At 44.0% G+C, this 26,284-nt stretch overlaps 1 protein-coding gene across 4 annotated transcripts in view; it reads right to left on the bottom strand.

Moving 5' to 3' along the window:
- The window catches only part of Pde10a (phosphodiesterase 10A), a 460,257-nt gene that overhangs the window by 278,600 nt on the left and 155,373 nt on the right, over window positions 1-26,284 (bottom strand). The gene's annotated exons all lie outside the window — the stretch shown is intronic.

Below are 26,284 nucleotides of genomic sequence, written 5' to 3'. Positions count from 1 at the left end.
TTGTCTTTGAGTTTGTTTATATACTGGATTACGTTGATGGATTTCCGTATATTGAACCATCCCTGCATCCCTGGGATGAAACCTACTTGGTCAGGATGGATGATTGTTTTGATGTGTTCTTGGATTCGGTTAGCAAGAACTTTATTGAGGATTTTTGCATCAATATTCATAAGGGATATTGGTCTGAAGTTTTCTATCTTTGTTGGGTCTTTTTGTGGTTTAGGTATCAGAGTAATTGTGGCTTCATAGAATGAGTTGGGTAGAGTACCTTCTGTTTCTATTTTGTGGAATAGTTTGTGAAGAACTGGGATTAGATCTTCTTTGAAGGTCTGATAGAACTCGGCACTAAACCCATCTGGTCCTGGGCTTTTTTTAGTTGGGAGACTATTAATGACTGCTTCTATTTCTTTGGGGGATATAGGGCTGTTTAGATCATTAACCTGATCTTGATTCAGCTTTGGTACCTGGTATCTGTCTAGGAACTTCTCCATTTCATCCAGGTTCTCCAGTTTTGTTGAGTATAGCCTTTGGTAGAAGGATCTGATGGTGTTTTGGATGTCTTCAGGATCTGTTGTTATGTCTCCTTTTTCATTTCTGATTTTGTTAATTAGGATGCTTTCCCTGTGCCCTCTAGTGAGTCTGGCTAAGGGTTTATCTATCTTGTTGATTTTCTCAAAGAACCAGCTCCTTGATTGGTTGATTCTTTGAATAGTTTTTCTTGTTTCCACTTGGTTGATTTCGCCCCTGAGTTTGATTATTTCCTGCCGTCTACTCCTCTTGGGTGAATTTGCTTCCTTTTGTTCTAGTGCTTTTAGGTGTGTTGTCAAGCTGCTAATGTGTGCTCTCTCTAGTTTCCTTTTGGAGGCACTCAGAGCTATGAGTTTTCCTCTTAGAAATGCTTTCATTGCGTCCCATAAGTTTGGGTATGTTGTGGCTTCATTTTCATTGAACTCTAAAAAGTCCTTAATTTCTTTCTTTATTCCTTCCTTGACCAAGGTATCATTGAGAAGAGTGTTGTTCAGTTTCCACGTGAAGGTTGGCTTTCTATTATTTATTTTGTTATTGAAGATCAGCCTTAGTCCATGGTGATCTGATAGGATGCATGGGACAATTTCAATATTTTTGTATCTGTTGAGGCCTGCTTTGTGACCAATTATGTGGTCAATTTTGGAGAAGGTACCATGAGGTGCTGAGAAGAAGGTATATCCTTTTGTTTTAGGATAGAATGTTCTGTAGATATCTGCCAGATCCATTTGATTCATAATTTCTCTTAGTTTCTCTGTGTCCCTGTTTAGTTTCTGTTTCCATGATCTGTCCATTGGTGAAAGTGGTGTGTTGAAGTCTCCCACTATTATTGTATGAGGTGCAATGTGTGCTTTGAGATTTACTAAAGTTTCTGTAATGAATGTGGCTGCCTTTGTATTTGGAGCATAGATATTCAGGATTGATAGTTCCTCTTGGAGGATTTTACCTTTGATGAGTATGAAGTGTCCCTCCCTGTCTTTTTTAATGACTTTGGGTTGGAAGTCAATCTTATCAGATATTAGAATGGCTACTCCAGCTTGTTTCTTCATGCCATTTGCTTGGAAAATTGTTTTCCAGCCTTTCATTCTGAGGTAGTGTCTATCCTTTTCTCTGAGATGAGTTTCCTGTAAGCAGCAAAATGTTGGGTCTTGTTTGTGTAGCCAGTTTGTTAGTCTATGTCTTTTTATCGGGGAGTTGAGTCCATTGATATTAAGAGATATTAAGGAAAAGTAATTGTTGTTTCCTGTTATTTTTGTTGTTAAAGTTGGCATTTTGTTCTTGTGGCTGTCTTCTTTTAGGTTTGTTGAGGGATTACCTTCTTGTTGTTTCTAGGGCGTGGTTCCTGTCCTTGTATTGGTTTTTTTCTGTTATTATCCTTTGAAGGGCTGGATTCGTGGAGAGATAATGTGTGAATTTGGTTTTGTCGTGGAATACTTTGGTTTCTCCATCTATGTTAATTGAGAGTTTGGCTGGGTATAGTAGCCTGGGCTGGAATTTGTGTTCTTTTAGTGTCTGTATAACATCCGTCCAGGATCTTCTGGCTTTCATAGTCTCTGGTGAAAAATCTGGTGTAATTCTGATAGGCTTGCCTTTATATGTTACTTGGCCTTTTTCTCTTACTGCTTTTAGTATTCTATCTTTATTTAGAGCATTTGTTGTTCTGATTATAATGTGTCGGGAGGTATTTCCTGGTCCAGTCTATTTGGAGTTCTGTAGGCTTCTTGTATGTTCATGGGCATCTCTTTCTTTAGATTTGGGAAGTTTTCTTCTATAATTTTGTTGAAGATGTTTGCTGGTCCTTTGAGTTGAAAATCTTCATTCTCATCCACTCCTATTATCCGTAGGTTTGGTCTTCTCATTGTGTCCTGTATTTCTTGGATGTTTTGAGTTAGGATCTTTTTGCATTTTACATTTTCCTTGATTGTTGTGCCGATGTTCTCTATGGAATCTTCTGCACCTGAGATTCTCTCTTCCATCTCTTGTATTCTGTTGCTGATGCTCGTATCTATGGTTCCAGATTTCTTTCCTAGGGTTTCTATCTCCAGTGTTGCCTCATTTTGGGTTTTCTTTATTGTGTCTACTTCCCTTTTTAGGTCTAGTATGGTTTTGTCCATTTCCATCATCTGTTTGGATGTGTTTTCCTGTTTTTCTGTAAGGACTTCTACCTGTTTGATTATGTTATCCTGTTTTTCTTTAAGGATTTGTAACTCTTTAGCAGTGTTCTCCTGCAATTCTTTAAGGGATTTTTGTGCTTCCTCTTTAGTGTCTTCTGCCTGTTTAGCAGTGTTCTCCTGTATTTCTTTAAGTGTGTTATTAAAGTCCTTCTTGAAGTCCTCTACCATCATCAGGAGATATGCTTTTAGATCCGTGTCTAGCTTTTCCGGTGTGTTGGGGTGCCCTGGACTGGGCGAAGTGGGGGTGCTGGGTTCTGATGATGGTGAGTGGTCTTGGTTTCTGTTAGTAAGATTATTACGTTTACCTTTCGCCATCTGGTAATCTCTGGTGTTAGTTGTTATCGTTGTCACTGTTTAAAGATTGGAGCAGAAGCTGTGTTCCACTCACCAGCAGTCTCTAAATCCTGCGGCGGGGGTCGTGGGTAGCTGACGGTACCCCGGTGCTGGTCCAGCCGGAAGAGGCCTGTGGTCCTACTCAGGCCAGTTTTCTGCTTCCCTAACTAATGCAGTCTCTGGTCCCGCGCGCAATTGGATTGGAGCAGAAGCTGTGCTCCACTCACCTGAAGTCTTAAGATCCTGTGGCGGGTGTTGTGGGTAGCTGGCGAGTGTCAGCCGACCCTGCGCCCCAGCTGCCCCGGTGCTTTTCTGACCGGAAGAGGGTTGTGGCCCTATGTAGGCCGGATTTCTCTCTCCCCAACCAGAGCAGTCTCAGGTCCCGCGTGATTGTACTGGAGCAGAAGCTGTGTTCCACTCACCAGCAGTCCCAAAATCCTGCGGAGGGGGTCGTGGGTAGCTGGCGGGTGTCAGGCAACCCTGTGCTCCAGCTACCCCGGTGCTGATCCGGCTGGATGAGCCAGCCATGAATCTTTGCATTAACCACCGGCTCTGTATCTGATGTCTCAATTACTGAAAATTTACATACAGAGATATGTACAGATGCAAACAGACACATATAGACCCACAGACACACACACACACACACACCTAAACTAAGAAACAAGGATGAAAAGAGAGATAAAAGAAAATGAACTCTAATTCAACAATAGACCCCCAAGCACAAAGAAAGAAAATGAGCTATTAGTCTGTCACCACTGTGCTCCAGAAGGCAGAGTAAAGGTGACAAGAGGTGGCTTGATGTCCCCAGAGCCACAGACTGAACATCCCAGGCTCTAAGCCCAGGTGAAATCCAGGTGCCCCATGTGCCTGTCCAGAACCTAGTGACCGGCGCTCTGGAATGCTCTCAGCTCACCTCCATTGCTCCTGTAGTGTGAGCACAGGCACCAGGGGCTTTATTCTAACGCTTGTTGCCCCTCAGAATGTACTGGCTGTGTCCTAAGGGTGTCCTGGCCAATCCCCTTCCAACAATCAGGCAGAAGTGAGTGTCCCGTCTCATCATCCCTCACTTAACCTATGAGGAAATTGAGACTCAAGACCCCTGATTAGGGAACAGGAGGGAGGACTGAGGAGTGTGTTAGACTCCTATAAAGTGTTGGCTTTACAAAACAGAAGTTGATTCTATATCATCAATAGTGCGAGAAAACTACGTCCAGTCGTGGAGTTATAGGGAAGTAGCTGAGGGCAGGGGCTTTCCCAGCATCCTTGGGTCTGCCTCTTACCCTGACACCAGCTGTAGCCTGGGCCAGTTACCTCCTCAAACCTCAGGTTTACCACCTGGTAGATAAGGATGGTGTTGGCACCCTCCCCCGTACACTCAAGCTGTTGCCAAACTCCTGAGGAATTGCACCAGTTCTAATATGTTCTGCTGTTAAAAAATCTGTTTGCAAAAACCTCAAACATGGCAGATGGGCAGCTCAGAGCTCCATAATCACCCATGCAGGGAGACTGATGATGCCTAGCTACAGCCAATCATATTTCATAGCAATTCAATGGGGTGTGATTGGTGGAAAGTTCAAGTCAGTTCTTAGGGAAATAAATAAGCATTGATTTTTGTTTTGTTTTTAGCACTCTCTCTATAAAATCTTGAGTACCTGTGTGAAGTAAGTGTGTCAGTTAGGGGTGTGCATGTGTGCAACTGTGCGTGTATAAGCATGAGCCTGTGTACATGTGTTTGTGGAGGCCAGAGTGTGATGATAGGCGTTGGTCTACCTTGTCTGTTGAGACAAGGTCTCTCAACGGTCTAGAATGTGCCATGTAAGCCAGGATGGCAGAGGCCTCCCTGCCCCGGTCATCTGCTTGCCTCTAGCACAGGAATTACAAATGCATCCCAGCCTGTCTGGCTTTTTTATGTGGGTCCTGGAAGTTGGACTTAAGTCTTTGTGCTTGTTTGGCAAGCACTTGACTAAACGAACCATCACACCAGTCCCCAAAGACATATTTTCTTTCATTAAAATTTTTCCTTTTGTTTCTATTTCTCTGTGCATGTGTACATGTGTGTGTGCATGCACACATACATGTGCTCAAGCAGGCATGGACACATGTGTGTGTGTGTGTGTTTGCATGTTTGTGTATATGTGTGTATGTATGTTTGTATGTGTGTATATGTGGGTGGATATGTACACTGTGTGTGTGTATGTATGTTTGTATGTGTGTACATGTGGGGGGGTGTACACTCTGTGTGTGTGTGTGTGTGTGTACACATACTAAGACACTCAACTGTGTATGAAAAGCATATCAGATTCCCTGGAAGTAGAATTACAGGAGTTTGCAGGGTGCCTGGCTTGTTACATGTGAGCTAAGCTTAGACCTCACTTCTGTATTCCTGACTGGCGAACCATCTCTTCAGATGGTCTCCCAATATCTTCGAAAGGGGTCAGTCAGACATCAATGAAGGTCAAACCGCAGCCTCCTTCTCAGCTCCCAGCTGCTGGTCCACTTTGGTCTCCCTTGAGCTATTGTCCCCTCAGCTCCTGCGATGTGTCATGTGACTATCCTGTGTAAAGGGAGCAGAGCCTCTGACCAGCCTGGAATCAAGCTTGTAGGCTAGAGAGAGCAAGTGTGGCCTGGTTCACTAATCAGCTCCCTGCATAGTTCTCTCATGGGGCCTCAGCAAGGGCTGCCATGGAAATTCAACCTGCCCTGTCCTCACTGCACATCTGGTCTCGGAGCCAAGGTGGGGTGCTTCCTACAAAGCTCTGAGTGATGCTTCCATGAAGCCTGGCAGGTCGTCTCAAGTTCTGCACGCCTAAGCTAATTTCCCTTAAGTCCTTGGCAACCCCCACAGGCTCTTTATGTTTTATGGTCTGTTTTCTGAAAAACACTTTAAGGGTGTGGAGAGAGCTGGTTTTGCATCTGACCAAGAAGTGAAATCTCAAAAGGTTATGTCAGCTCCGCACACTGTACCTCCACTTCCAGAGCAAAGTGGTGTTTTAGAGATACTAAAATGCAAATTCAAAGCAGTAGCAAATACATTGTAGTAGAAACTTGATGTGGTCTACAGTGACAAGGGCAGTTGTATTTGTCTAAAAGTTTAAAGACATGTGAAAAACCCAATGTGATTTGGAGCTCTTTTTTTTTTTTCCTCTTTAATGTCCTTGAAAGATTATGTAACACAGGCTTTTGACTAAATGATACTAACTATGAGAGCCTTTCAAAGTTGCTGCTCTTTTATAATCAGATTTTCTAGCTCACAAATAATGTGTTCTACTTCTCATTCACCCCTTTAGTTCAAGTAAAAAGCAGTAATGTCCTCTATACCCTCACAAAAACACAGATTTATAGATTTCGTTGTTTAAAATGCAGATACTCTATATTAGACTTTTGTTTGACTCAAGTTTCTTAAAAGATTGACTCTGATGGCACTCAAAAATTATTTACTGTTGAGTAGGTGGTTAAAAATAAGCAAGAACTATTCACACATATGTGTATAAGTATGTGTATGTATGCATATATATGTATATTTATTTATGTATGTATATATGACTATATGCATGTGAATATATATGTATATGTATATATACAGATAAGCATAGCTCTCACCCTCATCTGCTTCCTGCCTTGCCCCCCCAGTAGACATCAGTTCCTATAGAGATCCACCACTTGCTGAAATAAAAAGACCAAGTGACCATGTAGTTTACTGTCCTAGCAGGTATATTTACAACACAGTCCTACTGCACCCAAGGCTCGGGGAACACTGCAGAAGTGAAAGATTGTGAGAGCCGAAGGACTAAGACACTTGCTGTGAGGTAGTGTTCTCTAGACATGATAGGGAAGCTGCACCATGAAATCCTAATCATATGGCTGCCTAATCAAGGCCTGCCTAGAGTTCACACAGCTGATGTGACATTTCACAAGGCCCCACCCCTAGATGAAAAGCCTCAAGCAATCAGAGGCTAGTAAGAGATGGAGAATCATTTTTCTCCGGTGACAAGACCTTTGATCTGTTATCTAATCCCAGGTGGTCAGACCTAAACACATTTACAAAACAGCACTGCTAAAGGGGTGTGTGTGTGTGTGTGTGTGTGTGTGTATGAACATAATTATAGAAGAGATCATAAACTTGAGAGAAAATGGAGGTGTTGGAGAGGGAAGAGGTAGAATGTGAGGCAGGGGTAAAATGAGCAGGTTGGAAAAAATATGTATTATTCAAGTATGAAATTCTCAAAAAGAAAAAGCATTAAACACAGAATATTGCACTGAGCTACTGTACATACCAAAGCCCTTTTAAAAGCATACCTAATCCAGTGGTTTTCAGCAGCTTACAAGGCTGTGTAACCATCATCACTTAGAGGGAAACTCAGTACCCCCATGGTTATTGGATGCTGCCGTGGTTTGAAGAGCAATAGCTCTCTCAGGCTCGTATATTTGAATGCTTGGTCCCTGGTGGACAGAACTGTTTGGGAAGGATTAGGAGGTGGGTCACTGGAGGTAGGTTTGAAGCTTCAACCGCCCACACCACTCCCAGATTGCTCTTTCTCCCCCATGCTGGTAGATAAGCTCTCAGTGTTGCTTCCCTGCCATGCCTGCCTACCTACAGCTGCCATGACTGTTATGGTCATGGACACCAAGCCTTTGAAACTGTATGTCCTAGACAAACTCTTCCTTCTATGAGTTGCCTTGGCCATGATGTCTTCAGAGCAATAAACGAGTTGGTACTCCAGAGTAGGCTATTGCTGTGCCAGGCCTGACCACGTGGTTTGGGAGGAATGTGGAAGACTTTGGGACTTTGAGCTAGGAAAGTGGATGAATGCTGTAATCAGTGACAATGGAAGCCAATAGTCTGAGAGCAATGTAGACTCTGGAGGCCCAGCTCAAGGAGGACATCGGGGGACAGTATTAGCCATTGAGCTAGCTAGAGACAATTCTTGAAATCTTTTGGCAAACAATGTATCTGCTTTTTGCCCTTATCATCAGAATCTCTCTAAGGCTAAATTAAAATCCTGTAACTTGGGAAAGGAAAGGATACAAGGGGTTTTCTGGTTCTAATGGCAACAAGTCAAAGTTTCTGTAAATTTAACTCAGGGGTTGGGGGTTGTACTCCTAGCAGGCCCCTGAACTTGACAACACTGGGCCATAGCATTCTGCCTTTTAAGTCTTCAAGGATACAAGAATAAAGGGATTGTGAAATCCTCCTCTACAGTCAAGGAAAGCTGCTGAGACAAGGTGCTGAGCAGGTGAAGCCCTGCAGAGTGCCCGAGAGGCCATTGCTTGAATCTGGGTAAGTGAAAGGTTGCACTGTGGGACCCCAGGATGTGGGAGGTGCCAGAGCCTGTGGATGTTTGCTAGGGAGAGCTCACATGGGGAGTGTACAGCTCAAGAAACAGAACTGTGCTGTTGTCAGCAAAATGAGGAGGAGGAGGAGGAGGGTGTGAGGAGCCATTGAAGCCTTTGGACAAGAGGCATGCAGCTACAGGCTTTGGAGTTTGCCCTGTAGTTATTAATCTTGCTTTGATTCAGAATTTCCTCACTCTTCCCCCTTTCCTCCCTTTTGGAATGTCAATATATAGCCTGTGCCCTTGTACATTAGAAGTATGACATTTGCTTTTGATTTACAGGGCATGATGGCTCTTCTTGGTTGTCAACTTGACACCTGGAATTAATAAAAACCCAAATGACTGGACATACCTGTGATGGATTTTTTTTTTCTCAATTAAATCATTTGAAGTGGGACCACCCACTGCTAATTCAGATCTTTATGGTGTGAAAACCCACCTCAGCCACAGATTCTACTGGCAGTCTATATAAGGAAATTCTCTCTCTCTCTCTCTCTCTCTCTCTCTCTCTCTCTCTCTCTCTCTCTCTCTCTCTCTCTCTCTCTGCCTACTTCCTCCTTCTCTCTCACTAGCAAGTCCACTCCTTCACTGGCATTAGAGCCTATTTCTTCAGGATTCCACCATATACTGAACCCCAGCTGGGACATCCAGACTTGTAGACTGAACAACTATTGGATTCTTGAACCTTCCATTCATAGGCAGATATTGTAGGATTAGCTGGACTGGTAAGCTAGTCTAATAAATACTCTGTGTGTATGTGTGTGTGTGTGTGTGTGTAATGTATGTATACATGTATACAATGTGTATATAATATATATTCATTCTATAAGTTATGCTCTTCTAAAAACCAACAACAACAACAAAGCCCCTGACTAATATGGAGGGTGTTACAATTAAGAGATTGCCTTGAGTCTCAGGAGAGACTTAAATTTTAAACTGTAATGCGACTGAAAAACCATGGAGACTTTTGGACTGAATACATTTTGCATTATGATATGAGCACAATCCTATGTAGGTCAGGGAGTAGAGTGTAGTGGTTTAAATGCCAATGGCCCATCATATTCTCATGTATTTGAATGTGTAGTCTGCAGTTGGTAGAACTGTTTGGGAAGGATGAGGAGGTGTGTCCCTAGGGGTTCAAATTCCCACAACATTCCAAGTGAGCTTTCTTGCTGTGGATAGAGAGGTGAGCTCTCAGCTACTCCTCCAGCACCAGACCTGCCTGCTGTCATGCTTTCTACCATGGTGAGCATGGACTTGCCCTCTGAAATTGAAACTGCAAGCCCCCATAAACTCTGTTCTATACACTGACTGGGTCATTGTATCTTCACAGCAGTAGAAAAATAATTGAACTGCTACTTGTGATCCCCTAGCCCCAGCAACCACAAACCTACGTTCTTATCTGTTATTATGCATATTGTGATGCTTCATTTTAAAACAAATAATACAATTTTTGTTGCCTGTGTCCCGCACCTTTCATTGTGATGAGTTGTCCAGCTCCTTCCATGTTAGTGTACACCAGTCTTGTATATTTTGAATTTAGTGTGTAGATATGCTGTGTTTTGTTTGTTTATGGGCCGTTGGACCCTTGAATTGGGTGATTAATGATGCTACTAGAAACACCCAAATATGAATCCTTGTGATTTATACAAATTTATAGAATTAGAATCACTAGGTCATCCTCTTCTCTCAGTTTAACTTCTTGAGGAATTACAAACTGCTTCTGTTACTATGATTTGGTTGTGTCCACCACAAGATCATGTATCAAATGCCTGGTCTCCACTTCAGGAGGTGAAACCAGATAGAGCAAAGTGGGGGATGGGGGAGTCTATGATCACACATTTGAAAGTTATAACTGGCGTCAGACCCTTTCCAAGTCTCGGCTCTTGTTTACCATGAAGAAAACACCCCCTTCTCCACATAATGTTGCTCATAAAATGTCCAGAGATGTGGAGCCAAGTCACTGGCTAAGCTCTCTGAAACCATGAGCCAGAATAAAAATTCTTCTACTAAGCAGCTTCTTTCAAGTGTTCTGTTCAGGCAACACAAACCTGACTAAACTCTTTCCCACTGAGAGAGTTTGGGGCTTTGATGCCACCACATGCTTGTCAACATCTGTTCTCTGTGGTTATTTCAGCCACTCTGACTGGCGGTCAACAGGCATCTCATGATACTTTGGGCTTGCCCTTCCTAAAGGCTGACAGAATTGAGCCCATTTCCATGTGTTTATTACTTGGTATCTTATTTAAGGATGTTGCTAGTCAGGCCATGCCTTCCTGTATAATTGGTCATATGAATTCTCAGCTATCTTTTCCCATCCTATGAATACTATTTTACTCTCATGATGAGTGCCTTGAAATGCAAGTGTCCTAAGTTTTTATGATGTCATTTTGTTGTGCTGTTTCTTCTGTGAGTTTTGCTTTCATTGCTTTGGCTAATAATCTTTACTTAATATAAGGTTTTAAAAAGATGTGTGTACCTTTTCCTCTAGGAGACTTTTCTATTTAAGCTCTTACTTTTAGGCATTTGTTCTATTTCTGAGCACATTTTTATAGAGAGTATAAGGTAATGATTTGTATTGTGTCTTTCACTTAGTTTTGAAACTTTTGTATTATGAGAAAAGGAGATTATAGGAGAGTAATAATAGCACTCAGTCGCCTACAGGAAGAGTTCTTTCTTGCAGCACTCTTGGAACTTTTGAAGCTAATGTATCACGTATTTAAACCATCATGATAATCTATCCTAGCATTAGAAATCCAAAGGGAGAAAATCCAAAGGGAGAAAAAAACTGAAACTAAAAGTTTTCTTCTTAAATCACTTTTCTTTGAACAATGGCCAAAGGCCATGGATTAAACTCACCCAGAACAGCACACACACACATGTGCACACATGCACCCACATACACACATGCATAACACATGCACACACATGCACACATATGTAACACATGCATATACACATGCACACACATGCAAGTGCACATGCACACATGCTTATACATGATATGCACGTGTGTATACAACATGCACACATTCACAAATATTTACATGCACACATGTACACGCATACATATGCATACATACATGCACATGTATGTACACACATGGATGTATACATGCACAGACATGTGTGCACGCGCACACACACACACATTCAACAGGCTAGAACACAGTCTACTGTGTGCATGATTCATGGAAAAGCGGCAGCAGTAAGCAGTGCCCTGCTATAAAAGCATGAAGCTGGTGACTGCTCTCTGTTCTGCTGTAAGACTGCACAAGAGCCTATGCCACCCGCCTTCCTTGTGACTGCTATGGTAACATTTATCTTACAGCCTTGTCTGCCACACTCATCTGTTAGAGACCAATGCTGTCAACAGCACCTGTTGTGGGGCCATCCAGGTTGCTTCCTCCTTGCTGAGGTCAGCATCCCCCTGAGCCCACTGAGAACCTGAAATGTAGCCAGTGCTGGAAGAACTGAATGTTCATCTCTCTGGAGTCGAATTTAAATGGCCACAAAAGTTATAGAAACACAGTGACTTCTGTACCTGGGCAGAACACATTTATAATCACACTGACTAATTTGGTAGCCACCAGTGTGTGCAAAGCATAGTAGGACCCGGGGCTGGTGAGGTGGCTCTCTCTCTCATTCCATTCCCATCATCAACATAAAAGGCAGCTATGCAGCACCAGAGAGACAGAGACAGGAGGATCGCTGGGGCTCTGCTGGCCTGCCAATCAAGCCAACTCAGCAACCTCTGGATTCATTAAGAGATCCTCTCTCAAAACCTAAGGTGGAGGAATGACTAAAGATGCCCCAACACCAGCCATCGTTCTACACACACACACACACACACACACACACATACACACAGGAGCCCCCCACACACACACACAGGAACCACACACACACACACACACAAAAGAACAATAGAAAGGGATTCAGTAGGATAGTCCATTGACCCAGTTCACAAAAAGGCAAAATGTTGAGGTAGAATCTTGGCTTATCTGAGCTGATTAAACAGTAGTGGAATTTTCTAGAGTCGTTTCCCTCCTCACTCTGCCAAGGTAAAGCATATATGTAGATGTCTGGCAGGATCTGTCCTCTACTCTGCCAAGCATGTAACTAAAATTAAAACTTTTGCTGCTAATAGTTTTTTATATACCCTGCAGAAATCTTGGAAAGCACATAATCATGAAGACAGCATGGACATGGACAAGTAACATAGACATGTAACATGGACATGTAACATAGAGACATGTAACATAGAGACATGTAACATGGACATGTAACATGGACATGTAACATAGACATGAAAAACATTAGTACATTGCCCGCCGGCAGCAAAGGCTCTGTGTCTGCTGCGTTAAGTAAGTTGGCAATGAGGCTTTTGAAGAGCCGAGAAGACCAGCCTCTGTGTTTTGCTTTGGCGATTGAGCTGCCCACATACCTAGCTTCCTGAGTTTGTAGGAAGCAATATGAATGCAATGGGCTGTTTCTACGATGCAATGCCACTTCAGACATATATCATCCTCTCTCTGTGTGTTGTGGTTTGAATGTGAAATGGCACCTCTAAGCCTATATGTTGGGAAACTTCCTCCACAGCTAGAGATGCCGTTTGGGAAGGTTCTGGGACTTCCAAGAGAAAAGTCTCAGGGAGACCTGGTTCCCATTTCTATGTCCAGGAAGGACATAAATTCGAACATTGCTCTGGAACTGTGACCCAACAGAAGTCAACTCACATGCAAAATTAGCAGGAAGGAGCTGTGTAGGTCATTTCTGCCCAGGACTCCGAAGGGTTCTTCAGGTTCTCTCAGAAGAAGTCAAGATACACACATATCAGACACACCCTATCTCTCCATGCACCGGGATTTAGGAATTATAAAATGGCGTGTTTATTTTTTAAAGGAACCAAGCACTTGGATGGGAGTTAAGTAGAAACTGCCTATCTTTCTACTGACCCCAACCCCCACACTTATTGCTTAGATGAAACGTTTTCTCTTGTATTCTTCCAGAATGTCCTCTGTCCCTACATAGAGCTGGTTTATATTCACAGTTACAGGTAAACTCCAGTTTTCAATCTGAGACCCTCAGACTGTGACCCTCCCTGCCCCCTGCCCAGGCCCCTGTGGGGATGTGTTTCTTCCCTAATGGCTTCCCTAGCTCAGGCTGGTCACTTCTGCCCTGAGGATGTCCTCAGCTAACTGGGTTGTCTCAGGCCATTTTCCATGGATCCTTTTCCTCTGGTCATCAGAACCACTCGGGGCTCAAAGCCACTGGGGTTAGCATAGGAAAAATGCACCCAACTACAAATGGAAATTTCCTGAAGGTTCTGTTCTCCCACGTTCCTGTAAACAAAGCAAATGATCAATCTGCAACAAAAAAATGGGACAAAAGCGCACTTCCCTCAGGATGTGACTGAGGGGATGAAGCAGGGGACAGAGTGGGTTAAAGGCCCAGAAAATCTGCCCTGGCACTGACCTTTGGAGCCATAGCTGCCTATCAAACACCACATGAATAGGTCCAGCTGACTGTGTGGAAACCCTTTTTTTTCTACCCCAGCAGTTAGCAGGAACTGAGTCAGTATAATAAACAAATGCAAATGATTCAAAAGTGTTTCTCAGGTGATCCGTGGCTGTCAGTACACAGGTACCATAGGCTGTGTGTGGACAGAGGCCAGGTCGAGTTTCGAGGCACTTCGGGTAATTGACAATTGTCTACCATGTGCAGCCACCATAGCAACAACCACTTGGCTTTACAGTAGCATCCACCGTAACACTTCCTTAGCAACTTGCTCGACACCCTGACTTTGAGATCATCATTATTTGGGCAATGTGATGAATGGTTGCCATTCTTGAACTTTCCGTAGGGCAGCAGCAGCAAACAAGCATTGCTCCACTTCCTTTCCCCTCCCTCCTCAAATCTTACATCTCAGGACAGAGCTGATCTGCTCAGGGAAACATAATGTGTTTTCTTTACATTTCTCCACTGAGAAAATTTCAAATTTATTTGGAGTTTTTCAGGAGAAAAAAAAAATCCCACAAAACTTTGACATTGCTTGCTGTGTTTTGTTACTTTGCTGCTAACAGAAAGAATAAATCTGAAACAAGCCTGTTTAATTCAATCTAGACTATTTAGATTTAGCTCTTAACGGCATTTAAATATGTGTGTGACATCCTGGTTAAGCAAGAACACAGAATCAATTGGTAGTCTGTGTGTAGCTCATATTAGAAATTAAAACCTGAAGTTTATTTTTTAAGTGAGCAGAAGCCTTTGGGTTTCTTTCTGAAGTCACTAAATTCCAGAAGAGGTAGGAGAAGCAGGCCACCACATTAATCTCCTTTCTGCATTAACTATTTTTAAGTGTCCCAGTTGGTGAGGAAAAAAGAAAACCCCAAAAAACAAAAAACAAAACAAACAAAACAAAACAATAGCCAAACTGTTTCTCCGCAAAGACTTTTAGATGTGAAATTCACACTAATTAAAATAAACTTATTTTTAGATGGATCCCTGTTAATTCAGTAAGTCCAGCAGCTTTTTCTCAGTAATTATGCATCAGTGTGGTAGAAATTTAAATGTTTGTGTGCTATAAGACATAAGATGATTCCAGCCATTTTTTTCTGTTCTTTTTCTTCTGGGATGCAGGGGTTCTGAAGTCAACACAGGCATTAACCTATTTCTGTGAAGTTGAGGGGCTGTGGGGAAATGAATATTCGGCAAATATAATTTTGCTGTCCTGCCTCACAGAGTTAGAAGCTGGTTTGACATGCATACCAAAGCTCTAGCCAGTATTCACATCAGCAATGTGCAAATCGCTTTAAACCTGGTCAGCAACCCTCTGGGCACAGGGTCATCTGAACAGGTCTTCCATTGCACCAGCTCTCTCCCTTCCCCCTCTGTCAGTATCTCTTTCTCTTGCCCTTTCCTTTCCTACCCTAGCTTAGAGCTCAGCCCAGGTGGCCAAGGAGGTCTGCAGTCAGGTCTACAGAGCAGGCAGGACAAAGCAAAACAGCACTCCATTTTAAACATGGGAAACGGAAGCTTGGGGAAGACGATGTGTCAGCCCCAGGACCTCAGTCTGCTGTCTGTGTTCCCGCTGGGAATGGAACTGTTTGCTTCCATCTGTCCATCACTCCTTTCCCCTCTAGAAATTAGAAGTGGATGTGAACTGTAGCAACTGGTCAGAGAGGATCCGATCCCATTCCTAATGGCCAGTGACCTGCAACTCACAGAGCCCTGTTCCAGCTGGCCCCAGCCTCCTCCACAGGGCGAGCATCTTCTTTGTATCTTATCCACGTTTTTTCCATCATTTGTACTTCCTACAACTGATTTTGAGTCCTTCATGTGTTCTAGAAACCTCCATGGCTCGCAGTGTCTGTCTGTCCTTCTCTTCATAGTGCTGCCACTGATGAGATGCTCTTGAATGTAGCATAGTCAAGCTCAGCTGTAGAAGTCCTTTGGGAAGAGAGCTTTTGGCTCTTGTTGAAGATGATCAATGGGGAGAGGTGCTTGCTGCCAAGCCTGGGTATAAGTCATGGGACCCATATGGCAGAAAAAGGGGCTGATTCTCTCAAGTTGTTCTTGACTTCCTCACATAAGACATGGAATGATCATACCTACACACACACACACACTCGTGAGATGTCCTTCCCTTGCAAAATCATACCTATGCTTTCATTATCTTTTAAAGCTCAAGTCTCGCCTCCTACATGTAAGGATTTATTCGGATTTGGGTGTGAGAGTGTGAAGTGGGTACACAGGTTTCTGGTTGGTTTTTTTTTTTCCCCCTTATGTGAACAAAGTGCATCAAGCCTCTTAACCGGTCTTTCTTTACCCCTTTTCCCAGGTGAGTTGAAAGAGCCCCCTTTTTACTTCCACGGGAAGAGGAGACATTGTTCAGTTTGTGATAATGGAGAAAAATCCTGTGGCATATTGTTGACCGAGAATGGATGAATGGGTTATAAATAAATGCCATTGTTTCAACATTGTTGCAATGTAGTGGCAGCTCTCTATATCTCCCACACTTACATCATTTCAGCAATTTAGATCTACCTAGAGCCAAGCCATCAGAATGGTTGCAATTATATCACAAAAGCAGTGGTACTCTGCCTACCAATGGCATGTAAAATGGTCACATGATTTTATCCGCTTTAGCAAGCCAAACTACTTGAGGTTACCACTAGAACATCAACTGGTTTTATTTTTCTGTTTGCATCTTTGGGGATGCGTTGTTGGATCCCTGGACATCAGAGTTCTAGGCTCCTAACAGGCATGAGTCCATGCTCAACAGCGTGCTTCCTTTCCTGCTAGAGCCTGGCCCTCCTGCCTCCTGTCTGACAGGACTGCCCAAGTGCCTGCTACACTCTTCCCCTCTGACTTGCCTGGCTCGACAGCACTGGCTACTCCTGCTCACGTCTGCCTCATCCACCTCTTGAGTTACTCCACTTGACCACAGATGTTTACAACATCTGCCCTGGCCTGTGCTCTGAGGACATCAGAGCACACACTCATCCTTTAGGGCCCAGCTTTGCTCATTCCTCCAGGAAGTGCTCAGTTGTCCCACAACCCCTCCACACCATCTTCCCTCATGAGGCTGGGTGCCGCCTCCAGGTGTGATCCTTTGAGAAGGGATGCTAAGATACAGAGGCCACTTCATGTCGCCTTTGTTCATTCATCTTTGTGGAATCCCACTCTTCCCTCCTGTGCAACGATTTAACCTCCTCCTCTCCCTTGACCTACAAGTTTTCCACCGGCCCACAGGACACTGCAGTGCCTGCAAAGCCATATTCCAGTTGCTCCTACCTGCTGACCCCTCCTGTCTGTCATGCGCAGCTTGTGTCCCATTGGTACATCAGGGAAATGTATAATTTTCCAAGATACCTCTGACCTTAATCTTGATACTCTACTGACACCAACTTACAAAGTCCCTAGAAGACTTAGTAAGAACTCAAAGCAGCATCAACCCTAACAATGAGAGCTTACCACTCCTTCCCTCTTCCTCCTGCAGTCTCACGCCTACCACATCAGCCTACAGTTAAGGATGGTTTTAGTGATGGTACCACACAGTTGGAGAGGATGTGCTTTTTACAGTGAGCTCACAGCCCCATGAAGACTGACAGCTGACAGCCATCAGAGGAAGAGAGATGGTCACCCCACCAAAGATCACACCTGGAAGTGGCAGCCAGCCTCCTGAGAGAAGATGGTGTGGAGGGGGTGTGGGATGACTGAGCACTTTCTAGGGTTGGGAGATGAACAAAGCTGGGCCATAAAGGCTGAGAGTAGAGTGTGGGAAAGTCCAGCAGGTGCTATGGTTGCATCTGCAGTATTCTCTGAGCCTGGTCTCCAGGCCAGAACTACAGGGAAGTGGTTGGACATTAAGATGAGAGCCTAGCTGGAGGTCTTTGGGTCATCCCAATGACTCCTTGAATTCAGTTCTATCATGTCTTACCCCCCTCTCCTCTGCATTCCCACCTGGAAGCTACAGCAGCATCTCCAATTCAGAGTGTTCACACTTATTAGTGTTCCCACTCTGTCCATCACTTTCCTACCAGACCTCTCTGCTTCCTAAGATGAGCACCTCAGCCATTGCTTGGAACCTAACATCTTCCTCATGCTGTGACGTAATCCATCTCTGAGCCTTTCCCTTCCCTCAGCATCCACTGCTTCCTCAGGGTCTCTCCAGACCTCTCTCTAGTGGGGGGACCAGCATAGAAAGCCATGTCTCCGTGAGACGATAAAGATACCAAGACCTCAGCAGAACACACTTTGCCAGCCTTTTGTCATCTGCCATCCATCAAAGTCAACCTCAAAGTCACATCATAGACACCCTGATTCTTACCCCCCTGGCTCTCAGACAGACATCTGTTCTCTCCTCCTTTGTACCTGATTGTTCAGAGCATTCTCACATGTGGGACAACCTTCACTTCACCATACACTTTCCATAGAGCAAGAAAACAAAGCAACCAGATCAGAATTCAAAGGAAGGTCCATCTGTAGTCATGCCATGTGGCTCAGGTTGGAGAAGACACCCAAGAATCCTGCTGCCTTCCTCCAGGCCACATGGCATGGGTGAGCAGGACACAAAGAAGCCAGCCCACTGTCTCGGGCAGGCAGAGGACACCCAGAGGCCTGCCAGCCACGTGGCCTGCCCATAGGAGGAGCCATTAGGATGTGTATATATATGGTAGACAGTAGAGAGATGGGAAAGAAAGAAACAGAACAGCTTAAGCATCATGAAGAGAGATGGATATGAAGATGTAAGGGTGTGTGTTGGGGGGGGTAGGTGGTGATAGCCTGTTCTGAATGTCCTGAGGCCATGGTGAAGTCCCACCCCATGCTTCCACTGAGGGCCATGTCTGCATCTGTAGCTCTATAGCATCTGGAGTCTGCGTCAATATCCATGGCTCACATTGCCACTAAAGATGATAGGGCATCTCTGTTCTGGGCTGCCACCCTGGACCATGCTGATGTCCAAGGACAGTACAGAGTTGGCCTCACTCCTCACTGGACTCTGCACTCTGGAAAGCTGGCCCTGACCTTTATTGGCTGCATCACTGAATAGGCCTGCACCTTGCTGGGGCAGCACAGTAGAACTGGTCCTGATGGCAGAAGCATGGGCAAGCCACCTCTGAGGGCATGAACACTAGAGAACTGGTCTACCACTCACCCCACTGTGAGGTGGCATGGGCATGAGAGAGATGCCCTCCATGTCCTTCCCACTTGTTACAACTTTTGCTACCTGTGGCAGGTGGGAGAGCTGACCCTGGCCCCTTGCCATCTGTGCATTGGGTGAGCTAGCTGAGAAGTGCTCACCCTCGTGGTGTGGACACAGGATCAACTTACCTACCACCCAGAGCCCAGATCTAAGGCTTTACACTGCACCACCCCAACATCTACCCCATCTATGAACTTCTGGAGTGCATGAGAAGGCTGATCCTGCAGATCCAAAGCTGCAGGACCTCCATATCACAGGGCAACAGCAGGATGTCTGAGAGGAGTCCCAGGGAGGATCCAGTATTGATGGTGTAGCAGAAGCCAGAGGCTTCCCACCAGACCAATGACTACTTGGGATGAACATTTGCAAGTAAAGTTCTGTGGACTAAAGGATACACTGTGGGGCACATTGTGACATACCACGGCTTCCACAAGATGGTTTTACCTTTTGTTTTATTATTATTATTGTTGTTGTTGTTGTTGTTGTTTATTTTCTTTTGGTAGGGAGGTTGCAAGGGCAGAGGGAAGATATGGGGTGCATGATGGGAAACTTACAAAGAATCAATTAAAAGTTCTTTTTAAAAAGAAGAACAACTCAACAGCAGAGCCAGGATGATGGCTCACGGGTAAAAACCGTGCAAGCACAAGTGTGACTCCCAAGAACCTGCGGTGGCAGGAGTTCACACTGATTTGTAAAGGAACTTACATTCTTTTAAGGAAGCTAAAAGTTAGCAAATAAGAATGATTTCTGACCACCTTTTTTTATTTTATTCTTTATTTTTTATTTGCCTAAGACTTGAACACAAAACCACAATGAAGCAGTGTGGTCTCCATCACTCAGAAAGGTCAATTTTTTTTCTCATAGTTTGGATTTTTCATATTTAGTGAATTGCTGTATTAAACAGAGTGTGATAAACAGAGTGTGTGCCCTGCCAACGTCCCAGGCCAACTTTGCAAGAGCAGTTAACATGGTGATGGGAAAGTCTTGACTGGAAGTGACATACACAGGCCTGTGTTAGCTCAGGAAAATGAGGAAGGACAAAGCCACATTCATGCAGACACCTGGCCAAGGCTCTCTCTCAGATCCAGGGCCCTGGGGATACCTGAGCAAAAACCAAAAAAGTCTCAAGTTTTGCCCATCACTTCCACTGGTGTTTAACAAAGACCACAGTGCCAAAAAACACCCTTCCCATGGATGTGCCTGAGTGTCTTCCAGCTCTAATCACCAGACATTATCTAACGTATGGCCCCTCAGCTTGCTTTCACACATAAGCTTTTAGCCTTATGAATTCACTTGTGCTAATGTTTGATCCACCCAAGGACAGACCTGCTCAACTCTTTTGTCCTATCTAACGTTTGACCTTGACTGTGTGTGTCCTTCAATTCAGCAGTTGCAAGGACATACAGGTTTTTGTTTAGGGCCCATGGTCCCCTTTAGTTTATTCAGCCTTGAGACAGTACATTAGAGTAAACAGAGATGCATGGAGATGAAGAAAGTGATTGAAGCCATCAATCAGGGATGATGTGACAGAGATATAGCTTTCACACTGAGTGTCCCCTGTGGTGAGTGGCTGAGAGCCTTCAGGACATCACCCCTACCTCCCACCTTAGATGTCCCACCCTAACCTGGTAATAATGACCTTGGCATAGTATGTGGCAAAAGGGACATTTCAGATGGGATTAACCAGAGAGGTAAGACCACCCTGGACTGACTGGGGCATTAGAGGTGGTCAAAAGTGTCCTTAGAAATGGATGGTAGAGAATGAAGAGCAGGCTGAGTGGGGTTAGAGGGAGACTATGACTGTTCCGGGAGGGAGACCCTGTAAAGCATCTCTGAGAATCTCAGCTGTTGTGGCTTTGAAGGTGGAGGCAGATGACAAGCACCTTCAGTCAAAGCAGAGTCACCCTGAGAACCAGAGCAAGAACCGCCTGCTGACACCTTACTTTCTGCCCAGTGAGGCCAACATGCACAGCCCTGTGAGATGGCACATGGCCACGTGCTTCCAATCACAGTGTCTACAGCTTGTTAGACCAGCCACAGAGGGCCAAAACAATGCTCCGGACCCTGAAGGCAAAAGTCCCCAAGCTGGGAAACCCATAAGCACATGAGAGGGAGTGACCCAACTCGAGGCTTGGTTCTGAGGCTTCTCATTAAAGCAAGTTCACCTCAGAGCCTGAAAAATCAAAAGTTTCTTAATAAGCCCTAAATGAATGACAAGTTAGCATATAGCTCTGTATGAGGACGACGGCGTGTGACTCACTGACAAGCTAATTGTCCTTTGGGATCTTGCTGTCGTCCTCCTCATGATTTCACTTTCCATCTTAAAGAACCCATGCTGCAGATAGAAGTCTACCTCGAAGGTTCCGCCACAGACATCCTACCTTGTTTCAATGGATAGAAATTTATCTGGCCTACCTCATCGAAATCACTCTGTAACATGGTGGGCCCAGGGTGTACAGAGTAAGATTATAGGGATCATTAGCTGGCTTGGAAGTAGGGAGGCCTGGCAGGGGGAGGACATCCTTTTGAAGAGGGGCAAGGGAGAATTGGATGAGGAGCTGTCAGAGTGGGGACTGGGTAATGACTGGACTTTAAAAATAGGGTAAGGATTACACACACACACACACACACATACATATTTTGTGCTCTGGGGGCAGCCTTGATAAAAGTGGGTTCTATACCCAAGGTGGTGGCTTACACAGCTTCCCTGGCTTCAGATGCCCTTCAGGGGTATGTAGCACCTTAGAGAGCTGCCCTCCCACAATGCTTCTGTAGCTTGCTCACTCAATTCATCATCTTTCCCCAAGGTTCACATGTGGCAGAGACCACCCTAAATGACTTCTTAGCCTCACATGCCTGTAAAGAACAAGAATACCTTTTATGGTGGGCCTGTAATACACTGTCTGGAAAAGCCTACTGGGCACTTGCACAGTGGCTTCATTGGTATAGAATGATGGTAGGGGAACCAGACAAGCATGTAATTCCAAGTCACTTTTTTAATTTCTTTTCTCGTCCATTATTTGTTCATTTACATCCTGATGGTGCTGGTCTAATTGGATTCTGCACGTAGGATACAATACCCATAATATCACTCTGCGCAAAACTCAAGTCCAAGTAGATCAAAGACCTCAACGTAAAACTGGATACACTAAGTTTCATAGAAGAGAAAGTGGGGAATAGCTTTGAGCACATTGGTACTGTAGACAACTTTCTGAACAGATCACCTATGCCTCAGGCACTGAGAGCAACAATTGATAAATGGGACCTCATGAAACTGAAAAGCTGTAAAGCAAAGGACACTGTCAATAGGACAAAATGGCAGCCTATGAAGTGGGAAAAGATCTTCACCAAACCCATATCTGACAAAGGGCTAATATCCAAAATTTATAAATAACTCAAGAAATTAGACACCAACAAACCAACTATACTACTTCCAGATATACACCCAAAAGACGCTCCAACATCCCACAAGGACACTTGCTCAATGTGTTCATAGCAGCTTTATTTGTAAAAGCCAGAAACTGGGAATAACCTAGATGTCCCTCAACTGAAGAATAGATAAAGAAAATGTGGTTTGTTTACACAAAAGAATACTACTCAGCTATTAAAAACAAAGGCATCATGAAACCTACAAGTAAATGGATGGAATTAGAAATATCATCCTGAGTGAGGTAACCTCGACCCGGAAAGACATGCATAATATGTACCCACCTATAAGTGGATATTAGCCATAAAGTATAGTATATCTATGCTATAATCCATAGACCCAAAGAAGCTAAGTAACAAGGAGGGCCCAATTGAAGATGCTTGAATCTGAGAAGAAGAAATAAAATTGACATTGGAGGTAGAGGGAGGGAGGAAACCAGGTGGGAGAAAGAATGAAGGTGGGGATCAGGTGTAGGGGCTGGATAGGAGAGAGCTGAAGAGAGAACCAAGTCAATTCTTATACGTAAAAAGTGATTTTTAAAACGTTGCTGATAGTTCTGGAGAGATTTCCCAATGGTTAGAGCACTTGTTTCTCTTTCAGAGGACTCAGGTTCAATTCCTATCCAATACGTGGTAGCTCACAACCATCCATGACTCTAGTTGCAAGGTATCTAGAGCCAAGCTATGCTATTCTGACCTCTTCGTGTATGAGGCATGCACATGGTACATGTATGTACATTTGGCATATATACATGTAGGCAAAATGCCCATATATTAAAAAATAAAATAAATCCTAAAAATATTACTGAATATTGAAGAAAGAAAGGAAGTGACTAAAGGCAAAAACAATGTCTTCCCATGATGACAGATGTGTATGTGTGCTCATGTATGTATTGCACGTGTGTGTGTGTACATGTGTATTCATGTGTATGTGTGTGTTGTATTATGTGCATGTATGTGTGTAGATGTGTAGTCATTTACATATGTGTGTAAGTTCTTGGTTGCTATATCATGAAGAGTTCAGAGGACAACCTCAAGTGTTGGGCCTCAACTTCCACCTTGTTTGAGGCAGGCAGGGTCTCTAGGTTGCTGTCCTGTGTGCACACCAGGCTAACTGGCCCATGAGTTTCTAGGGAATCTTGACTCTCGCTCCCACCTCACTGTAGGAGAATGAGGGTTACGGGTGAGTGTGTGCTGGGGACTTCAACTTTGGTCTTCACACTTGTGCAGCAAGCCCTTTACTCCCCACCCCCAGCCCTGGCCCGGGTCACCTCACCAGCAAGTGAGGACAGCCCTTCAACACCTCTTAGACCTCTCTATTCCAAGTACTTCCTGGCCTCATAAATCCATGAGTGTGTGATTTATAGACACCATAAAGCCACGTTGACCTAAAATGCTGTGGATGTTGTTTGGCTGTCCAGCAAACGTGCTTTAAATGTGCCAGTCAAAATGACTGTATTTCTCAAGTAGCTTCTAAGCCTGACACGACTCTGTGGTTCCCCAAGCTGTGGATGAGGACACCTGGGCACTGGGTTTGTAGGCTGCTCATGAGGCTTTCCTGCGGCCACACGTGTGTGTGATGGGTGTGTTTGCCTCGGCTTTCCACTGTCCATACCAGCTCCCTGCTAGTCTACTTATTGCACGACTGTTCTTCCCAGCTGTGGATTAAATCCTGGCCTCTTTCATTTTAGTCTCTTCTTCCAGAAGGGATTCAAATCACAAACTTTGCACCATAAATGCACTAAAGCCATCAGTTTGCTGGGAAAAATATGTCATGGGCCAAAGAGGTTAAGACATGGTCTCAGCCCTGGATGGGGAGGGCTCTGTTTCGGAGCTATGGTATCACACATCAACAGCCCATCATTGCTGGGGTGCACTGTGTGAAAGTCGTCTTTGTATTATTCAATAATTCTGCATCAGCAGAGAGCTGAGTGCCGGCCAGATTTTGGTATTGTTATTCTTATGGTTCGTCACCTGCCTCAGCATTTCGTAAACGCACACCTCCTCACTCGTTGATTGGTTTAATAAAGAGCTGACAACCAATAGCTGGGCAGGAAGTAGAAGTCAGGACTTCCAGGCAGAGAAAGGGTCTCTGGGAAAGAAATTAGAGGAGGAAAGATTCGCCATTAGGGCACAATATGAGGAGGTTGGACATAGTTAGGGAGAAAGAGGTAATGGGCCAAATGCGAAGATGTAGACTAGGATAGCCCAGTTAATTAAATTAGATAACCTAGCTGGAAGGTAGCCAAAGCTAGACCTAAGCTATAATAAATTAATTAATAACTCTCTGTGTCACTATTAATGGCTGGTAGGTCCAAGAAAGCCAAGCAGTACATAATTAATTCTAATTTGGGGATACACACAGGAAGCATCCTGGGGAGGCTGGGCAGGGTCCCAGTATCAGCCTTTCGATGCCCTTAAACCCACTACCCACTGTCCTGAAAGATGATTTCTGAGGCCAGAGTCTGTTCCTGTGCCAGGCAGTGCTGTTTTCCAAAAACACAAATCCTTTCTGAAGACAGAATAAACGTTAGACCCAGCAAACATCAAAGCATTAGTGTGAAGAGGGAGCGCTCTGTCCTTCACTAGGGTTTGTTTCCTCCTGCATGTGCGTGGGAGAGCCAGGAGGTGAGTGTCTTCCAGTAGCTCTGTAGGACAGAGGCATAGTGAGTGAGCCCGAGAGACCTGATTGTGCAGCACTTAAAATTTTCATACCTCAATTTTTATGATAATCTAAGGAACTCTTAATTTTCTTTAATAAGAATGAAACAGGCAAAGGCATTTTTTTATTTCCCAGATTAGAAGATAAAAACATCTGACAGCAAATATGCCCATAAGCCCTTAAAGCCTGGTTATAAAGCTGGAGATATATATATATATATATATATATATATATACACACACATACATATATATATATACACACACATATATGTGTGTGTGTATATAAATATCTTTTACATCTTCAACACTGAGAAATGTTATTGATATAATTTTATTATTAAAATATTAAAACAGTCACTGATATCCTCTGGATTCATTCCTAAGTAATTAAAATTATGCCCATCTACTACAAATGAGTCCCAACGGTTATTTTAAAATCCTGTCTAATGGCTAAGGCCAGTGGTTGATGGAATAAGTGGCATAAACATGAATAAAACATAAGCACTCTCTTAAGGAAACAACAGGATTCTGTGAATTCTGAGTTGAACCACAGTGAGATGCCATGACTATTAATTGACCGACACAGCCTTTGACCTAGCTGGACTACAAGAGGGTTTCTAGAGACAGAAGATCCACTTAAAGTTTAAGTGCTTGAAAACAAACCAAATGCGGTTGTCTTGCAGCCAGAATAGTGAACTGGATATTATGAGCAGCAGCCTTCCAGCCACCATGCAAACCTGTGTGATGTTCTTTTCTTCATCTTTGCTCCGTGGGTTTAATATGCTGTACATGTAGGGAAATAACCCCAGACTATTAATCATGGCACAGCAGATGGAGATGCACTGGCAAGAGGAGGGGTCACCATCAATCCTTCATAAGTTGGAGTTTCAAATCAAACCTTAAATAGGAGCCAAATATGGATGCCTGTAGCTGGAGCAGGCTGTTTGGAACTGGAGCCGTACAGACACATTGTCCTCCAGTCAATACCCAGCCAATCAATCTATCTACCCACCTTTCCTATCACTTTCATCTGATCCGGACACTCATCCCACAAAACCCCTGTACTTGTCCTATAACCTCATGACTGGCAACATCCTACCTGAGGAAGAATCCAT

This window comes from Mus caroli, unplaced genomic scaffold, assembly GCF_978045245.1.
Source record: "Mus caroli unplaced genomic scaffold, Mus_caroli_1 scaffold_18, whole genome shotgun sequence".
Lineage (NCBI taxonomy): Eukaryota > Metazoa > Chordata > Mammalia > Rodentia > Muridae > Mus > Mus caroli.
This window is presented reverse-complemented; position numbering and strand designations above follow the sequence as displayed.